Source organism: Eurosta solidaginis, chromosome 2 (assembly GCF_040869045.1).
Source record: "Eurosta solidaginis isolate ZX-2024a chromosome 2, ASM4086904v1, whole genome shotgun sequence".
NCBI lineage: Eukaryota > Metazoa > Arthropoda > Insecta > Diptera > Tephritidae > Eurosta > Eurosta solidaginis.
Window position 1 is genome coordinate 230,923,680 of NC_090320.1, and position 14,477 is coordinate 230,938,156.

The following is a 14,477-nucleotide window of genomic DNA, read 5'->3' on the forward strand; positions in this document are numbered from 1 at the left end:
CTAACAAAGTTACTCATATATATCATTCAAAAGAGAGGACTGTACAGTGCACACTCATGAAGGGTATTTTGGCTCGACACTTCCTTCTGGCGTTACATTATACCAGGTTAGGAAATTATAGACGCTGACACCGTCTATCCGACAGTTTTGCATAGACGACATGTTTATTTTTCTAAGTGAAACTATGCAGAATAGCCGCTGGATTTACGTAGTATTATTCAAGCAGGAATCTCATTGTAGTTAAGGGTCATTATCTGCATTATTGTGGATAACACAGGTTTGATAACTTCTGCATAGACGTCAAAATTACAAATATAATGGATCACCTGATTTTTAATTGACTATCGCTGTCTCATTCTGTATCTCTTTCTATCACCCGCTGAACGAAGCCGGCCCTATTCGCCGCCATATTGAACACCCTATCAAAACGCTGCCAAAATGCTAAAAGGGAGCCATATTGAACATCCTCTCAGGCAGTTGACGGATAAGATAAGACAATTATCTGCATTGCGAATGTGAATAAACAGAATGAAGTTAGTAAAAGGCATAGCGAGTTAGCACCTGAGCATTTAATGACATTTTTTAAAATGGTTATTGTCAAAATTTTAAAATGAATAAAATTGGCTTCTGTGCATTTAACGAAGGTAACTTTCAAAATACCTCTCAAAGGTTTGCTTTCAGGGACCAGTACCAATAGAGAATTAATGAGCTATCAGGGGCCCGTCTAGACGTTTCTAACGAGGAAAATCGCAGTAGATCTACTCTCAGGTGAAATGGCCAAACTGTATGGCATTGGAATCCATCTGGCCGGCCATCTGAAGATGCTAAGAAAAGCGCAGGGTCACGAACAATAGTTAGGTGGCGAGAACGGTGGGAAGAGTCAAGAAAAGGACGCTGGATCTTCATGCTAGTTCGGAATATAGCGGAATGGTACGAACGAAAACACGGCGAACTAAATAACCACCTCACACAGATATTGAGCGGGCACGGCGGCTTCAAGGAATATCTACATAAGCGTGGGATAGAGGAGGATCCTTTCTGTCCACACTGTCCCTCTGAATTGGAAAGCGTAGAACATGTAATGTTTCACTGCCCTCGTTTTCACGGCGAAAGGCTCTTTGTACACAGCTTAGTAAAACTTTCTTCTTTCTTGTAATTGAAAAAACTTGTTTCTAAAATTTTGATGTTTTTTCTGCCCGGGCGCGAACCCAAGATCTTCGATGTGGTAGGCGGAGCACGCCACCACCACAGCACAGCGACCGCCGTTTTTTAAATTATGCAGTAATAGCCTCTTAAATTATGGAAATTAGTTTTCCTTGAGCTGAACAAAACCGAATAAAAAAACAGAATATGTGAAGATGTTCCCAATTAATACAGGTATATAGTTTTTCACACCCTTTCAAATTCATTTCTAAATGCACAAATATACAAAGGTAATAACAAATAGAAAGAAGTAAGGATGGGACTATCTTCGGCTGTGCCGAAGACTTCATACCTTTCATGAATGGGGCTGAACAATAATCTCATCCCGTTCGTAATCTCCAAATAATCGGATGTATAAGATAAGAAATATATAGTGAACAGATGTATATACCTAAACGATTTTTAAGATAAATATAAAATAAACCAGTAAGTAAGGCTAAGTGCGGGTGTAACCGAACATTACATACTCAGTTGAGAGCTATGGAGACAAAATAAGGGAAAATCACCATGTTAGAAAATGAACCTAGGGTAACCCTGGAATATGTTCGTATGACATTTCTATCAAATGGACGGTATTAAAGAGTATTTTAATAGGGAGTGGGCCATAGTTCTATAGGTAGACGCCATTTAGGGATATCGCCATAAAGGTGGACCAGGGCTGACTCTAGAATTTGCTTGTAAAATATGGGTATCAAATGAAAGGTGTTAATGAGTATTTTAAAAGGGAGTGGGCCTTAGTTCTATAGGGGGACGCCTTTTCGAGATATCGCCATAAAGGTGGACCAGGGTTGACTCTAGAATGTGTTTGTACGATATGGGTATCAAATTAAAGGTATTAATGAGGGTTTTAAAAGGGAGTGGTGGTAGTTGTATATGTGAAGGCGTTTTCGAGATTTCGACCAAATGTTGACCAGGGTGACCCAGACCATCATCTGTCGGGTACCGCTAATTTATTTATATATGTATTACCATGAACAGTATCCTTGCCAAGATTCCAAGGGCTTTTGATTTCGCCCTGCAGAACTTTTTCATTTCATTCTACTTAATATGGTAGGTGTCACACCCATTTTGCAAAGTTTTTTTTCTAAAGTTATATTTTGGGTCAATAAACCAATCCAATTACCATGTTTCATCCCTTTTTTCGTATTTGGTATATAATTATGGCATTTTTTTCATTTTTCGTAATATTCGATATCGAAAAAGTGGGCGTGGTCTTAGTCGGATTTCGGCCATTTTTTATACAAATACAAAGTGAGTTCAGATAATTACGTGAACGGTGTTGTGAAGATATATCGATTTTTGCTCAAGTTATCGTGTTAACGGCCGAGCGGAAGGACAGACGGTCGACTGTGTATAAAAACTGGGCGTGGCTTCAACCGATTTCGCCCTTTTTCACCCCAACCAAATTTCACAAGGATTGGTAAATTTTTGTTCGACTTATGACATTAAAAGTATCCTAGACAAATTAAATGAAAAAGGGCGGAGCCACGCCCATTTTGAATGTTTCTATTATTTTTGTATTTTGTTGCACCATGTCATTACTGGAGTTGAATGTTGACATAATTTATTTATATACTGTAAAGATATTAACTTTTTTATACTCAGTTGAGCAGAGCTCACAGAGTATATTAACTTTGATTGGATGACGGTTGGTTGTACAGGTATAAAGGAATCGAGATAGATATAGACTTCCATATATCAAAATCATCAGTATCGAAAAAAAATTCGATTGAGCCATGTCCGTCCGTCCGTCCGTCTGTCCGTTAACACGATAACTTGAGTAAATTTTGAGGTATCTTGATGAAATTTGGTATGTAGGTTCCAGGGCACTCATCTCAGATCGCTATTTAAAATGAACGATATCGGACAATAACCACGCCCACTTTTTCGATATCAGAAAATTCGAAAAATCGAAAAAGTGCGATAATTCATTACCAAATACGGATTAAGCGATGAAACTTGGTAGGTGAGTTGAATTTATGACGCCGAATAAAAAATTTTGGACAATGGGCGTGGCACCGCCCACTTTTAAAAGAAGGTAATTTAGAAGTTTTGCAAGCTGTAATTTGGCAGTCGTTGAAGATATCATGATGAAATTTGGCAGGAACGTTACTCTTATTACTGTATGTCTGCTTAATAAAAATTAGCAAAATCAGAGAACGAACACGCCCACTTTTAAAAATTTTTTTTTTTGTAAATTCAAATTTTAAAAGAAAAGTTAATATCTTTACAGTATATAAGTAAATTATGTCAACATTCAACTCCAGTAATGATATGTTGCAGCAAAATACAAAAATGAAAGAAAATTTCAAAATGGGCGTGGCTCCGCCCTTTTTCATTTAATTTGTCTAGGATACTTTTAATGCCATAAGTCGAACAATAATTCACCAATTTTTGTGAAATTTGGTAGAGGCTTAGATTCTAGGACGGTAACTGTTTTCTGTGAAAAAGGGCGAAATCGGTTGAAGCCACGCCCAGTTTTTATACACAGTCGACCGTCTGTCCTTCCGCTCGGCCGATAACACGATAACTTGAGCAAAAATCGATATATCTTTACTAAAATCAATTCACATACTTATCTGAACTCACTTTGTATTGGTGTAAAAAATGGCCGAAATCCGACTATGACCACGCCCACTTTTTCGATATCGAATATTACGAAAAATGAAAAAACTGCCATAATTATATACCAAATACGAAAAAAGGGATGAAACATGGTAATTGGATTGGTTTATTGACCCAAAATATAACTTTAGAAAAAAACTTGGTAAAATGGGTGTGACACCTACCATATTAAGTAGAAGGAAATGAAAAAGTTCTGCAGGGCGAAATCAAAAGCCCTTGGAATCTTGGAAGGAATACTGTTCGTGGTATTACATATATAAATAAATTAGTGGTACCCGACAGATGATGTTCTGGATCACCCTGGTCCAAATTTTGTCGATATCTCGAAAACGCCTTCACATATACAACTACCACCACTCCTTTTTAAAACCCTCATTAATACCTTTAATTTGATACCCATATCGTACAAACACATTCTAGAGTCACCCCTGGTCCACCTTTATGGCGATATCTCGAAAAGGCATCCACCTATAGAACTAAGGCACACGCCCTTTTAAAATACGCATTAACACCTTTCATTTGATACCCATATCGTACAAACAAATTCTAGAGTCACCCCTGGTCCACCTTTATGGCGATATCTTGAAAAGGCGTCAACCTATAGAACTAAGGCCCCGCCCTTTTAAAATACTCATTAACACCTTTCATTTGATACCCATATCTTACAAACAAATTCTAGAGTCACCCCTGGTCCACCTTTATAGCGATATCTCGAAAAGGCGTCCACCAATAGAACTAAGGCCCACGCCCTTTTAAAATACTCATTAACACCTTTCATTTGATACCCATATTGTGCAAACGCATTCTAGAGTCACCCCTGGTCCACGTTTATGGCGATATCCCGAAAAGGCGTCCACCCATACAACTAAGGCCCACTCCCTTTTAAAACACTTATTAACACCTTTCGTTTGATATACAACTAAGGGCCACTCCCTTTTAAAACCCTCATTAATACCTTTAATTTGATACCCATATCGTACAAACACATTCTAGAGTCACCCCTGGTCCACGTTTATGGCGATATCTCGAAAAGGCGTCCACATATAAAACTAAGGCCCACTCGTTTTTAAAATACTCATTAACACCTTTCATTTGATACCCATATTGTGCAAACGCATTCTAGAGTCACCCCTGGTCCACGTTTATGGCGATATCCCGAAAAGGCGTCCACCCATACAACTAAGGCCCACTCCCTTTGAAAACACTTATTAACACCTTTCGTTTGATATACAACTAAGGGCCACTCCCTTTTAAAACCCTCATTAATACCTTTAATTTGATACCCATATCGTACAAACACATTCTAGAGTCACCCCTGGTCCACGTTTATGGCGATATCTCGAAAAGGCGTCCACATATAAAACTAAGGCCCACTCGTTTTTAAAATACTCATTAACACCTTTCATTTGATACTCATATCGTACAAACAAATTCTAGAGTCACCCCTGGTCCATCTTTATGGCGATATCTCGAAAAGGCGTCCATCTATAGAACTTAGGCCCACGCCCTTTTAAAGTACTCATTAATACCTTTCATCTGATACCCATATCGTACAAACAAATTCTAGAGTCACCTCTGGTCCACCTTTATGGCGATATCTCGAAAAGGCGTCCATCCATAGAACTATGGCCCACTTCCTCTTAAAATACTCTTTAATACCTTCCATTTGATACACATGTCATGCAAACACATTCCAGGTTTACCCTAGGTTCTTTTTACAACATGGTGATTTTCCCTTACTTTGTCTCCAAAGCTCTCAACTGAGTATGTAATGTTCGGTTACACCCGAACTTAGCCTTCCTTACTTGTTTAAATTTGACTTTGAAAAATTTTCTAATTTTGATTAAGAATATATACAGTAATAGGAGTAACGTTCCTGCCAAATTTCATCATGATATCTTCAACGACTGCCAAATTACAGCTTGCAAAACTTCTAAATTACCTGCTTTTAAAAGTGGGCGGTGCCACGCCCATTGTCCAAAATTTTACTAATTTTCTATTCTGCGTCATAAGTTCAACTCACCTACCAAGTTTCATCGCTTTATCCGTCTTTGGTAATGAATTATCGCACTTTTTCGATTTTTCGAAATTTTCGATATTGAAAAAGTGGGCGTGGTTATAGTCGGATATTGTTCAATTTAAATAGCGATCTGAGATGAGTGCCCAGGAACCTACATACCGAATTTCATCAAGATACCTCAATATTTACTCAAGTTATCGTGTTAACGGCGGACGGACGGACATGGCTCAATCGAATTTTTTTTCCATACTGATGATTTTGATATATGGAAGTGTATTTCTTTCTCGATTCCTTTATACCTGTACAACCAACCGCTATCCAATCAAAGTTAATATACTCTGTGAGCTCTGCTCAACTGAGTATAAAAATGGCAAAAAACCTACTTATATGAACGATCGATTGTATGGGATATATATTATATATAGCTCCGATCAAAATGATTTTTTCAGAAAATCTTCTATGATATATTAAAATATATATCACCGAGTTTCACGTTTATACTTTCTAAATTGCGGCAGGAATGCCAAAATCGTGTTATCTCAACGATCGGTTGTATGGGAGATATATGTTATAGTGGTCCGATCCTACCGGATCCGACAAATGTCTAATATAATACAAAAATACATCCTTGTGCCAAATTTCATTGAGATATCTCATAATTTGAGGGACTAGTTTGCGTTAAAACAGACAGACGGACGGACGGACAGACGGACATGGCTATATCAACTCAGTTCGTCGCCCTGATCAATTCGGTATACTTAAGGGTTAGTCTATCGTCTATATTTCTCAACGTTTCAAACATCGGACCAAAGTTAATATACCACTTAATGTTCATGAAAGGTATAAAAACCAGTTAATTACGATTGTTTGCTAGAATTCCGCTCGAAGCGTGAGCAATTCATCAAATTGAATGCCTTCAACAATTGGCAATTGATGGTTAAATAACAATAAAATCGCGCCAAAACAAAACGAATGAGAATTAGGTTGTTTCTTGGTTTTCGCCTATTGCATGTAATCAACACTTTGGAAGTTTAATGGGAAAAATGTGAAAGAGTACATTAGGGGGATCTGAAAATGTGTCGAAAATTTTGGAGAAATCTTTTCCACAGAAGCGTCCCGGCAATAAACGGAATATCCAATTGAAAAAAATTTATTTTTACGCAAATGTTGTGAGATAGGTCTTTGCATTTTAATTACGCTTATGCTTTAACCTCGCCCAAAAATTTTTTATTAGGTCCACCTTTTGTGACTGTACATATATATATATATCATTTCATTTTGGCAAATTTTATTAATTTCCATCCAAACAAGTTCTTTTTCTGAGAGGGAAACTTCCATCCTTCCTGCAATAAAAAATTAACTCTATTTTATTAAATTAATTATATCTTAATCATATTGCTAAGCTAAGCTAAATTCTTTCTATAATATTTATCGTATATTAGCCATTACCAAATGCGCCAGCCTGTCTCTTATAACTCTAATACTGTGCGATCTTCCATTTACTCTGTACCACATTTTGTCTCATATTTTATTCTACATCTTCTCCCTCTTTACTTTCCTTACATTATTGTCATCACTATACTCTTATGCCTCTAATTTTCCCTAGATCTCTTTTACAACCGATCTCCTGCCTGATGATATTCCTTTCCCATCCCTGAAGATGTTCGTTACCTTTCCGACACTCTGTCTCTTTATTAATTTATTTATCCGCTTCTCTCCCTCTCGAACTACGATTTCGATTTTTTCATAAAGAACCAACATCGCCCACATCCCGAAAAAAGTAGTTAAGGCTTATATGGCCTGGCTAACAGCTCATTAGTTGGTAGGTAAATCGCACTCGATGTATTAAGTTTGAAAAAAATCGCATCATACAAAAGAATAGATCGACCCTGATCCACTTCCCTGACGGAAAATACCCCAAAAATTAACCTATTCGAAAAACTGCCTATGTATATAATAAATTTGAAATAAATCGCAACAAAACACATGAACAGGATTAGACTTGTTTCATTGGGCCTGTGGGCAGAGCCGCTGCGACAAAGTCCTGGAAATAAGCCCAAAATAGGTTGGAATCTGTTCCCCTTCATAGAGATAAAAGTATCCCAAATACTCAAATACCCAAAAGGTTACCAAAATAATATATTTTAACAAATCCCACCATAAATAAGATTTCTTACAATAGGTTGGGACTTGCTCACCTTTCTATTTGATCAAAGATCCCTGGTTAAAATTCAAGGCTAGTCGCATCAAAAGCAATTTTTTTTTTTAATAGGTCGGTCCCTGGTTACCTTTCTGGAAAGTAAAGTTTCTCAAACATAAAGTTAGTCGTGGAGATAAGAACACCTCGCCCTTTGTTGTACTTCCTGGAAAGAAACGAAAACAAGTAAAGGTGTCTAAGTTCGGGTGTAACCGAATATTATATACTCAGCGTGAGCTTCAATTGTACATTTCATTTCAGATAAATTACTTTTCTACATAACACGTGGCACCACCCGTTTAAAAAAATGTCTCACCATTTCCTCTTACAATAAAACTTGATTAGTGAAATATCATTGATTCAAAACTATTTTTTGCTAAGTTATAGTTTATTATTCTAGTCTAGGACCCTTTTAAATTTGTCTTATATCTAAGTTGCCGTGGTCTTTAACCAATCTCGTCCATTTTTTCTAAAAATATTTCCTGCTACAGGAAAAATCTGTGTACCCAATTTTATTACGATCCGTTAATTTTTCTTGGAGTTATGGCTCCCGAAACACAGAAAATTGCTTAGTCATAAAAGGGGCGGTGCCACACCCATTTTTTAAAATTTGAAGTTTTCCCTATTTATTGTTATAAATCCACTTGGGAAATGAAATACCATTGATATAAAGCTCTTGTTTGCAAAAATATAGCTTATTTTATTCGTCCACGACCCTTTTAAAAATCTTTTATATAAAAGTGGACGTGGTCCTTAACCAATTTCGTTAATTTTTCTTCAAAGCATTCCTTATAGTAAAGGCAACCTCTTTTGTTACGATAGGTTTAACGATTTTTGATTTATGATTAATAATACATATTTGTAAAATTGATTTTATTACAAGTAGGCGGTGCCACGCCCATTTCAAATTTTTTTTTAAATTTTTTTTTTCAAATTTTAATCAAGAAACTCAATATCAGTCCACACGTCGAATTTCAACATTCTAGGTGTATTATTTACTAAATAATCCGGATTTTTCTGGTTCCCAAAATGTTATATATATAAAAAGTGGGCGTGGTTATCATCCGATTTCGCTCATTTCCAATACCAATCTATTCTGGGTCCAGATAAGCTCGTGTACCAAATTTGGTAAAGATACCTCTATATTTACTTAAGTTATCGTGTTAACGGACACTGATGATTATGATATATAGTAGTCTATATCTATCTCGATTCCTTTATACCTGTACAACCAACCGTTATCCAATTAAAGTTAATATACTCTGTGTGCAAAGCGCGCTGAGTATAAAAACGGACAAAAGTTTGCACCAAAATCGGTTCAGCCGTTAAGGAGGATCTCGAAAACATACACAATAACACAACAAATATGTATATATTTCGAACACCTAGAACTAAACGCGATCTTCCCAGTAAATCGCAAGGTTCAGAAAACTCGAGAGACTGATTGTCAAAAAAGATTCCTATACAATCGATAGGTATTGAACTGGAAGTCTGGATTGAAAGTCAGATTTTTAGTTAGCTGCCTTTTGGGCTAAGATCTATGGAAATCTGACAAAATAAAAAAAAAATCGTAAAACAGAACAAAAACAAAAAAAATTTGGAAAAGGAGAGAACTAAACAAAAAATTACAAAAATTGAAAAAATCTAAAAATAAACATTATTTTCCGAGTGAAATCAAAAAAAAAAAAAATACTATTATTTTCCCAGGGAAATAAATACTAAAAAATATAACAATTTGAAGATTTTGTGCAAATGGTTTAACATCATCGCAAATTTCCGTAGCATATTTATTACATTACACTAACAAAATACACGGCTATGCATTTGCTACGTCATTGCAAAAACGCAACATCAAAAACCGAAGTTTATTTTTTCAATATTGAATAGCAAATCATCAACTGTCAAAGCAAAATAAAAAGTGCAAAGAAAAAATTTAAAACGAAAAGGGTTGCTCACCATCCGTAGCTTATATTTGCTATTACAACGTGGACATTGGAAGTCAAATACAAAAAATTCTGACCTCCCTTAAAAATTATTTTTTTTTATTTTAATAGTAAAACTCCAAAAGTTAAAAGGTTGTTGTTGTTGTTATTGTAGTGATTAAGACACACTCCGAGGGTTTTGAGGAGTGTTATTGATATTGATGTTCCTTTGATGGATATAGATTCGGTTCGTTCCGGTAACAAGCATCATTAAGGTATAAGCCCGACTTTGACGGAAACTATTTAATAATACCACATTGAACCTTCTAGGCCATCCCGCTCTTCCCCACGCCCTAGTGTCAATAGGAACTGGGGTTCGCCAGAGCTTCGTCTGCTTAATTAACAGGATTCACCACGTGTAGGTGAGTTTGAAAATTGGGTTGGAGAAGCTATACAATACGATGGCATCCCCTGGTTGGGTTGCGCTACACAACACCTCGTATCGATTGGGTATATTAGTTGCCTCTTACGACAGCCATACATGCCGCGAGTAACACGCTGGCAAATTCATTTATCGTACTTCTTATGTAAATCCCTGACTGTAAGGCGCACCCTTACACCCTTTTATAAGTATGTATATATTTGTAAAGGTGTAAATATAATTGATACCACAATAACCTTTAAGTCAATAACTGCGGCAACTACTGCTTAACAATCTGAAACAGCATTAAATGCCAACACCTCCGCTTACACACATTTCTACATAAGCCACAACATTTATTTGCGATTTATTACCAATCGGTTCAGTATATTATTTTTGCTTGTAAGTACATCATTTTCGTGCATTAAAAATGCATCAAATCCCCAGTATATAATTTGCTACAGTAGAAGTAATGGCTACAGATAAATCTTTTATAATTTGGTTAACAGTAAATTCAACCCACTGCCTATGGTGCTACCTATTTATGAATGGGTAATTATATGGTAGTATATTTCAGCCACTGTTGCTGCCTTTTTATACCTATGAAAATGAAATGGTATATTAACTTTGGCACGAATCTCAAAATTGTATGTCCTTAAAGGAAAATAGATAGACCCACCATTAAGTATACCGAAATAATCAGGATGAAGGGCTGAGTTGATATAGCCATGTCCGTCTGTCCGTCTGTCTGTTTGTATGCAAACTAGTCCCTCAATTTTTGAAATATCTTGATAAAATTTGGTGAGAGGGTGTGTTTGGGTATCCGATTAGACATTTGTCGGAACCGGCCGGATCGGACCACTATAGCATTAATCCTCCATACAACCGATTTTTCAGAAAAAGAGGATTTTTGTCATATCTTTCTCAATTTATCAGATTGAAGCTTCAAACTTCACCATATACTTTCGTATATTGCACATATAGTTGTCCGAAAAAATGGATGAGATCGGTCGTATATATAGTATATATCCCCACAACCGCTTGTTCAGATAAGAAACTTTTCGTATTTACTGCCCTATTTTAAGAGCTAGAGGCTTCAAATTTCAATGAATGCTTACGTATATAGCATATATTGTTGTCTAAAAAAATCATAGAGATCGGTGTTATATATATTATATACTCCATATAAACTGTCATTTTTGCCCCTTTTTTCGGATAGAAGCTTCAAAATTCATCAAATTTCATCAAATACTTACGTTTACGTCATATATTTTTGAAATACGTGATTCGTAGTCATAGTTTTTACATGCAGACCACAAAAAACGTGAAACTTTGCATCCTCACACAAAGTACCTACCTTTTTTTTATTTTATACCAGAAGACCCGGCAGACGTTGTCCTGCCCTAAATTTGACCTATCTGCATACATTTTAATAAGCTTTTTCCGTCTGACTCTGCCCTCCCCCCTCTTCATTTTTTCCTAACTCCTTCCTTCTCTCTTTTCTCTTCTCTCAATTTCTTCTCATCCTTCTGCATCCCTTATGGCCTGTCCCAGAGGGTGGTATGTATTTTATTCCAGTCCCAGTCCCAGTCCCACTCCGAGTCTCAGTCACATTCCTAGTCCTAATCCTAGTCCCAGTCCGTCTCTGGATCATATATTACTCTGAACTAAAGCACTCATCAACAGCTTTCATTTGATATCCATATTGTATAACCACTGTCCAGGCATTCACTGGCCCACGTTTTGGCCTATATCTCGAGGCCCTAGTTACCCATGGGTATGAAAATTACCCTCTACACAACAAAAGACTCTCCTGAATTAAAAAAAAATGTCATAGTACCTCTAAATCGCGGCCCCTCAGAGTTTAGCCGAAGTTGACTCCATCGGGTTTAAATGCATCCGAATCTTACTAGGCCGGGGTTATATTTACTTAGCCGTTTGCTATATTCCACCGTCTTCTGATCTATCAGTGTTTCACTGTTACAATCAGTCAATTCGATGATAATGATTGAATTCGATGACAATGATTGTTTTAGGCGACTTTAACCTGCCACATATATCTTGGAATACCGTTGATCACAATATTGTCCCCGTATCATCCAAGATGCATAAAAATGACTTTTTGGATGGAATTACTGATCTTTGCCTTAATCAGGTCAACTTCTTTCCGAATAAGTATGGAAAATTCTTAGATTTAGCATTTGTTGACGACATATCTAAATTCTCTATAAATCGGTGTGAACCTCTTGTTTTGCCAGAAGACGTTTACCATCCTTCTCTTGAGATAACTTACGAAATCATAAGCAACGAAGTCGGCTGCACTAACAAAACACGTGTCTCTACCAGATGCTTTGATTTTTCCAAAACTAATTTCAACAATTTAAATAAAGAGCTTTCTGAGATAACGTGGCCTCGATATAAAGAGGATGTAGAGGAAAACGTTCTACATTTTAATAAAACCATTTATATTTTATTTGAAAAACATGTGCCCAAACGCACATGCTCGTACATTGAACCAGTGCAAGCCTGGTTTACTAAAGATTTAAAAGCTTTAAAAAATAAGAAATCACGTTTATTCAAATTATATAAGAGAACCAGTTTACATTCTCATTATGCACAGTACGCTATTTTCCGTCATAAGTATTTTGAACTTAATAAAAAGTGTTATAAAGCTTACATATGTAAAATTAAAAGAAACATTATTTGCCACCCGAAGTCTTTTTATGATTTCGTAAATTCTAAACGCAGAAATAACGGATTTCCTTGAGCCATGAAGTTTAGAAATAGCATTTCCAGCGACGATCAAGAGATTGCAAACTTCTTCGCTCAATTCTTTCACTCTAATTACTCTGCTGTGGTTGATTCATCACCTACAAATTATCTGTATGAGCTCCATTCTAGTAACTCAATATATGCCCCACATTTGCTGCCTGAAGATGTTCTACTACATCTAAAGACCCTAAAAGAATCCTTCAAATACGGTCCCGATTTGATCCCACACAGCCGAAGACAGTCCTGTCCTTACTTGTTTTTTTTTGCTCTTGCACTAAATTCTATTTTTGCTTAACGAGAACGTTTTTTACGCCATCGAGAACTTTTTGACTACAAGTCTTGTTTACTTAATAATTAATTTGATTTATGTGACTGATGCTTGTCCAACAACAAAAATTACATGCCATTGAACCGTGCCATAAGTGAGTACGTAAGTAAGACTTCGCACATCATATACAATTCATGAGTATCTTACCAGCTTTGTTAATGCCAATAACAACACCCAACCCATTTTTTCTAGTAGTCAACAGGTACTATGTGGTTAAGCTGCAGATACAAACGCAAAAAAATATTGTTTGGTATGAAAACAAAAAAAAATCGTCACAATAGCACTTTTATGCCCGAGTACTTGAGCAACGCTCTTAAAAACTATGACTTGTTTTTGTGACCTTTTTGTGTTGCCTCTGGGATTGAATATGGTTTGCGAAACCTTTTGCTCTTTGATCTATTTGTAATTGGAAAGGTTAAGGTGAATCTGTGCTAATTGAAGTTACAGACGTGATTTTAAAGAATATTTTTTTTACTTTAGTATACAAAGATACAGACATATGTACATATGCACATAAGTATGTAGTTATTTACTAAAGATATATATATGACGTACCCTACGTTATTCGGCTTATACTGAGCTAAAAGTAGCTTTTGTTATCAACACCAAACACTCTCAAAGATTTTGGGGGTGCTCGGAAACTACCTTGTTTAGGAACTAGCCCGAATATCCGGAAACACTATTGACGCCGGTTGCGTTTTGCGTCCAAAAGCTGCTGCAGGCTAACACAACTGAGCTGTGCTAGTGACGCAAATAACAAGCTGTGCCAATTCTCCCCTCAAATAACGAATAGTGCTGATGTTCTATGGGAAGAACTGTATCTTTTGCATGCTAGCTCCTAAATGTGGTTGTTCTCGAGCTGGGTTTTTCGATTAGGGCGGTCTTGAAAAATTAGACAGTGAATAAAATAAATGCAAAGTGCCATTGGCGTCGTGCAACTTTTTAATTTTTCCAGCAAATTGGTGGGACGGGAGCTACATGGTTTATGT

At 36.5% G+C, this 14,477-nt stretch overlaps 1 protein-coding gene across 6 annotated transcripts in view; it reads left to right on the plus strand.

Moving 5' to 3' along the window:
- tim (timeless) overlaps positions 1 to 14,477 on the plus strand; it is a 122,864-nt gene that overhangs the window by 89,353 nt on the left and 19,034 nt on the right. The window contains exon 18 of one of the 6 annotated variants that reach the window (XR_010949799.1): positions 9,521 to 10,257. The exons of the other annotated variants lie outside the window; for them this stretch is intronic. The gene's annotated coding sequence lies outside the window, so the exon portion shown is untranslated. Of the gene's footprint in view, positions 1 to 9,520; positions 10,258 to 14,477 lie in introns of those variants that run through there. 6 annotated transcript variants of the gene reach the window in all.